Raw genomic sequence first — 6,000 nt, 5'->3', positions numbered from 1 at the left:
GTCTGGTAAAGTGGCAGACATAGAAGATATTTGCAGATGATGAACTTTTGGGATCAGAAAGAAAGAAAAATTGATGAGAGAGGTCAAAGAGCAAAAGTACAGAGTAGAGACATGTATTATATTCATTTCCAAAGAAATGATAGCTGTATGAGACATTCACCAACTAGAGTAAAACTCGTGGTCTACTGCACTGAACATGGATCATTCATTTTTGCTGGTCTAGTCATAGAGTACAGACTCAAATCAGGCTATATACCAGGAAGTAGCATGTAAAGCTAAACAAGTACCAGGCTACACAATGACAGAAATAATGTAAGAATGTAAACTAAAAATTCATGGCATAGAATAAGAATAAGATCATAAGGTAAAAACAATATTATATGAATAAAAATGAAAGTGCATTTTATGCTTGAAGAAAACTGAATTATTTTACATCCTTTTATCTTAGTTATAAAACTGACTTTTATGAGGCTGTTAGCTTAGTAATTATCTCCCTATAGTGAATAAAGATGTTTTATATCTAGTCCAATCTATACTACTAATGCTTCTAATAGAGTTCTTGTCAATAGGAAAGGGAGAGTGAAAACCTAGTTTTCCTTTGATTCTTCAACTATTGGATTTTTTCCTGGCTGTTTTATTGTTCTGTTTTGTGTTGTTTTTAATATTATTAGACATTATATGTTATTTAGAATTTATTTAGAAAACTTTCTAAATAATGCAGGAGAGCAAACTAAATGGATTAGTAAATGAAAAATAGTATCCTTATTCATATCATCCCCAAACTGTCCCATTCACTTATGACATTTTACTGATGGGCATATTTGATTTGGAATGAGAAATGTTTTTGATAAATGTTAGTGCCATTTCTGGGTAGGGGAAAGAAATCCTCCACAATTGCACTGGAGTACTGTAGCCCCATGCTGCATCCTATTCTGGGCTCCAAGCAGAAGCCAAGACTTCTTGACTCTAGAAAGACAAATGGGTCAGAGGAGAGAGGAGACAATCCACTTTCTGTTCCTAGTGCTCTCAGAGTATTCTAACTTCTCCTGGAAGCTCACCAGATAAGTTTTCTTTTTCACAACAGTCTCCATAATTCATCTCCCTCCTCATGGCTAAATGTAGTATATTCTTCTAGAATACAGGGGCTGGTGAGCTGGATCAACAGTTAAGTCTTGCTTGGGCAAAGGATACAAGTTCAGTTCTGAGCACCAGTGTCAGAAGCACAAAATGGCCTATACCTCAGATGCAGAAGCTTCAACACTGTCTTCTTGCAGATACATGTACACATACACATACACACAAATACCTAGACACACACACACACACACACACACACACACACACACACACACACACACACACTTAAAGTAAATCTTTAAAAATTATACATGAAGTAAAAGTACTCATCACTCTACAGTCACTCTATCAAAGCCCTGAATCAGTTGCTACTGGTTAAATTGGAGGAAATAGGCAATAAGGCTCAAGATGTGGAAGTCATTTGTCTTGATTGTCTTCATCATCTTGTAAATATATTTTTTGCCTTGTTCCTAATATCCCTCAGAGAATGTGACTCTCATGTTGTGGGCTTTGTCTGCAGAGCTGGGGAATTCTCTTGTGTCTCTTCCTCAGTATAATTGGTTCATGGGGAACAAAGAATTCTTTTCCTTCAGTAGAATTTCATTTACTGATTTGTAGGTGCTCCCTTGTGATCTTTGTGTGTGTGTGTGTGTGTGTGTGTGTGTGTGTGTGTGTGTGTGTGTGTGTGTGTTGTGTTTCCCACAAGCTTTTTAAATGAATAATTAAGCAGAACCAAATAGAAGGCATAGAGAGGGGATTCTGATGGTGGGCAACCCTTTCATAAAGAAGTAGACTAGTCTCCAAAGTGATTGACATTACACTTCCAAATGGGGCTATGCCCAGAATTTTCCTAATCCCATTTATAGTTATGCACCAAGCATGGCTCACATAGAATTCAAATAAAAGTGTCACAGTAAAAGCCTATGGGAACTTTAGTCTTTGAAGTATCAAGTTTCATAAGTTATGGGATTTGACCAAATTGCAGATAGAATGCATTGTTTACTAAAATTTAAAATAACTGTCTTTATGATATTAAAGCCATAGTCATTATTCTAATGAATCTTGCATTGTGAATTTTTTATGAGTTTTTATTTTAATATAACCAGCTAGGAATCATTTTAATTGTAGGAGAATAATAATAAATTATTCAAGGTCAATGTTTAATTGTTCAGCCAGCCATGGAAGCTCATGCCTGTAATATCAACACATGGGAAGTAAAAGATCAGGAATTCAAGGATAGAATTGTGAGACGTCAGACCATGTTTAGCAGGGTGAGAAAAAAAAAAAAAAAGCAGGTGCAAGCAGGGCGGTTGAGGACTTCTCAGAAACAGTCCCCTGCTCATTATACATGGAAATACCCTAACATTGAGATTGCATTGGGGAGGAGGAATGTTTCCCCACCAGATGATTACCAAAAGATAGCCAAATATGGAGCCAGCCAATCTTGATGAAGGGTACCGTGGGCCACCAATGAACTCAGCCTCTTGCTTGAATCTGCCTCAAAATGCCTAAAAAGATGTGTGATTTTGTTGATTGTGGTCGTCCTGTCTAGAGTACAGAAGATCCCAGTGCTCGCTGGAAATAAACCTAATGCTTTTGCAGTAGTTTCAGTCTCCATGTCTCAGTGAGTGGGCATTCATGGTTTAGGTCCCCTACTTGGGCCCTACAGCATGGGATGCATGAGACCATGCTTCATACAAACAAAAACTATAACCACTTAAAGTAAATTAAGCCTTTGCAAGATCTGCACACACTTTCTCTTTTAAAAGGTCATTAATTGACTTCTGAAACTTTTACAGTAACTGAGTTTAAGCTGGGCACAGTAGTTCCACCTTCCGGGAAAACTAGAGCCCAGGACTCAAGCCAACTTCAAAGCCACCACCTAGAACAAAATACAAGCCCCTATTTCCTTTTGTTTATGTGGCTTATGTAACCATTGAGTAAGTTTTCTTGGAACACTCTCTTTAAGAAAAATGCTAATGGCTTGACCACTATCTATACTTATGAATGCTGGGAAAATTAATTCGTGATCTTTCTTTCTCTAGCTCCACGGCTGATATGCTCCTTTGTGACTACTCACCAGTTTTCAGTCACATTCTGAGCATCCCCATCCCTGTTGGGACTCACTATCCTAATAGTGGGTAGCAGAACTTCCCTGGGGCTACTGAGTAAAAGAAGACATAGCTCTTTAGCACCCACTCCCAGGCCTACTTATCAATCCTCTACACTTGCCCTTCATTGTAATTAAACAGGAAAGAAAGACCATGAAGAGAAGGACAGTAAAAAATGTTTTAGCCGGGAGGTGGTGGTGCATGCCATTAGTCTCAGCACTCGGAGGCAGAGGCAGGGGGAGTTCTGTGAGTTCGAGGCCAGCCTGGTCCACAGAGGGAGTTCCAGAACAGTCAAGGCTACACAGAAAAACCCTGCCTCAAAACAAACAAAGAAAAAAAACCAAAAATGGGGGAAGGTGATTTTAAGTAATTTTTTTTTAAAAAATCACCTTCTTAAAGACCATCACCATTTGATTTTTCGAGGGTACACCCGGAAAGGTTCAGTTCTGCTGCCTGGGATTTCACTTCAGATCTAACCATAATGATGTTCGGGATTGACCCAAGGACTTCAGACACTCAAGAAGCTTCGTTTCAGCCTGTATGGCTCTCAACACATCTGTATTACTGGAAGGGAGTTCAGGAGCTGAAATGCTTGAGGAGATTCACATCTGTAGGCTTTAGAGTTTTTGTATCTGCCACATTCACCACCCAACCAGGAACAAGACCAAATAAAATATGCCTTGGATCCTTCCCACTGCTGAGCATTCTCAAAAGTCCATGTTTTGTGATATCGGGAAGAATATAGCTACACTTCATGGCGATTTCAAGTCTTGCTTGGGGAAACTTGGGAGGATCAGCCAGGTACCCCTGTTTTTTTGCATCTGTGTAATACAGCACCAGTGCTTCAGTTGGGAGCATTCGCTTTGGAATGGGCTGTCCCGGAAGAAAGAGAGGAACAGGATTGCACAGGATTTCCGTATTTCTTGGGTGATAGAAGGTTGTAGTAACAACACCTTCATTTCTTTCAATTGCAACAATTGCTAATTGTGAAGCCAACTGCTCATCAATATTCACCTTTGGCTTGAAAAGTATCAGTACACTCTTCAACCAGCTGGACCCCATAATCCCTTTTAAGTGGTTGGATAGTCACACCTCTCCAATTTACAAGGTAAGTCAATAGGTTGCCTTGGATCAAATCACCCTAAAACACTGAGATACTGCAGTCTCCAGAGACTCAAAGGTTGATACTGATGCCTTCATGAAATCTGTATTTTGGGATTCAGATGTAGAACAGAAGTCTGCCCTCCCTCAAAGCCCAGCCAGGACCGAGTTCCTCTCTGTGTTTCTCCTCTATGGCCTCTACCACATTTCCCACCTCTCGTCTGATTTCTTGGACATTGTTCCTGTTTTCTGGAGTCAGTGTTGAGCTTCAGGTTGGCCAGTCTCACTCGCGGCAGGAAGCAGAGCATTTTCATAGTATGTAATTTTACTGCCAAGGGAAATGTTGAATTTTTCCATGGGTTTATTGATACCGTAAAAACCATTTTAAGAGACTTTTGTTTTTAAAGAGAAAATAATATATACGTGAGTCTAAAGTCACAGTAAGGGAAGTCTTCTACTTCTATATATTGATAAGTTAAGGAAACACTTGTTTTCCTTCCACTTGCAAAGAGACTAGGAAACTTCATTAAACACTGGTTTGGCTCAAGGAAAGTGTCATCAACTCAGCAAGATATTTTGCTGAATCATCGAAATGCACAGAGCTAAAAGCATTAATTTTCCCTGAAAAGTATTCTGGAAATCTGTGCTGTTACAAAAACAGAAGCAAAGTCAGCTGAAAAAGTATAACTTTAAGTGGAAATATCTATATATATAAAATCAATTTTGAGTAAAGTGTTGTTATTTATTATGGGACAGAATTTAATCCAACTGGGTTTTTATGGAGGCAACTTAATATAGTACTTGATTCCATATACCTTTCATATTGAAATGTTAGCCCTACTTCTACAGTTCACTAGACCACTTCTTTTTCTCAGTGGTTCCAAGGAATGCATTCCAGAAGCCATGACTTTCTATAATATAAAGCCAAAACAAAACAAAATGACAGAGACAGAGACAGAGAAGCAACTTTTAAGTGATAAAAAATAAAGATGACAAAGTTCTCATTACTGTTATTCTCAAAGTTTCTATCCTTGCTTGCAATACAAAAATAAGTGAAATTTAGTTTAGACTACTAATAATGGTGAGTAATTTACACCACTTCCTATTTCCTGTAAATTCAAAGCAATTAAGATGAATAATATTTCTTTTTGTTTGATTTTAGCAATTTTCTCTTGTAATTCTGATTACAATCCATTTTAATCTCAGTGGCTTCTGTCTGATATGGTTTTCCTGAAACAACACAAGAAATTATGTAAAGGGAAAGAGGAGGTGCACAGCATAATTTCCATAGACCTATAGTCACATAAAGAATATTTGGATCATGATGCAAAATGCCTTATTGTACTTAAATAAGAATATGCTCATTTCTGAAAATTCAGTGTCTATACTTAGTAGACAATACTTGTGTCAGGTTAAAGATAAAAACCTCCATGAAAGGTTTTGGTTTAAATAAATCCCTTGAAACCTGGAAAATAAATTTACATAAAGTCTTCATGCAGAGGTCCAACCTAGGCTCAGGTTCAGGTATTGACATGGGAAATGAGTGTCAGTGCAAGGAAAAATTCAGACCACTAGGTGGATTGTAGTCATGTGGCCCCAAATAGCTCACACCATCTCTTTTTATATTGAAACACAATTTTTGTTACTGGAATTACCTCAACAGTTTTGTTATTGTCTTCTATCTTTGATTTTAAGAAATACATCATATTTT

General features: G+C 37.9%; 1 pseudogene; it reads right to left on the bottom strand.

Moving 5' to 3' along the window:
• Positions 1-3,598: 3,598 nt before the first annotated feature.
• On the bottom strand, positions 3,599-5,219 carry LOC100773681 (annotated as a pseudogene).
• Between the last annotated feature and the right edge of the window lie 781 nt (positions 5,220-6,000).

This window comes from Cricetulus griseus, chromosome 2, assembly GCF_003668045.3.
Source record: "Cricetulus griseus strain 17A/GY chromosome 2, alternate assembly CriGri-PICRH-1.0, whole genome shotgun sequence".
NCBI classification, from domain to species: domain Eukaryota; kingdom Metazoa; phylum Chordata; class Mammalia; order Rodentia; family Cricetidae; genus Cricetulus; species Cricetulus griseus.
This window is presented reverse-complemented; position numbering and strand designations above follow the sequence as displayed.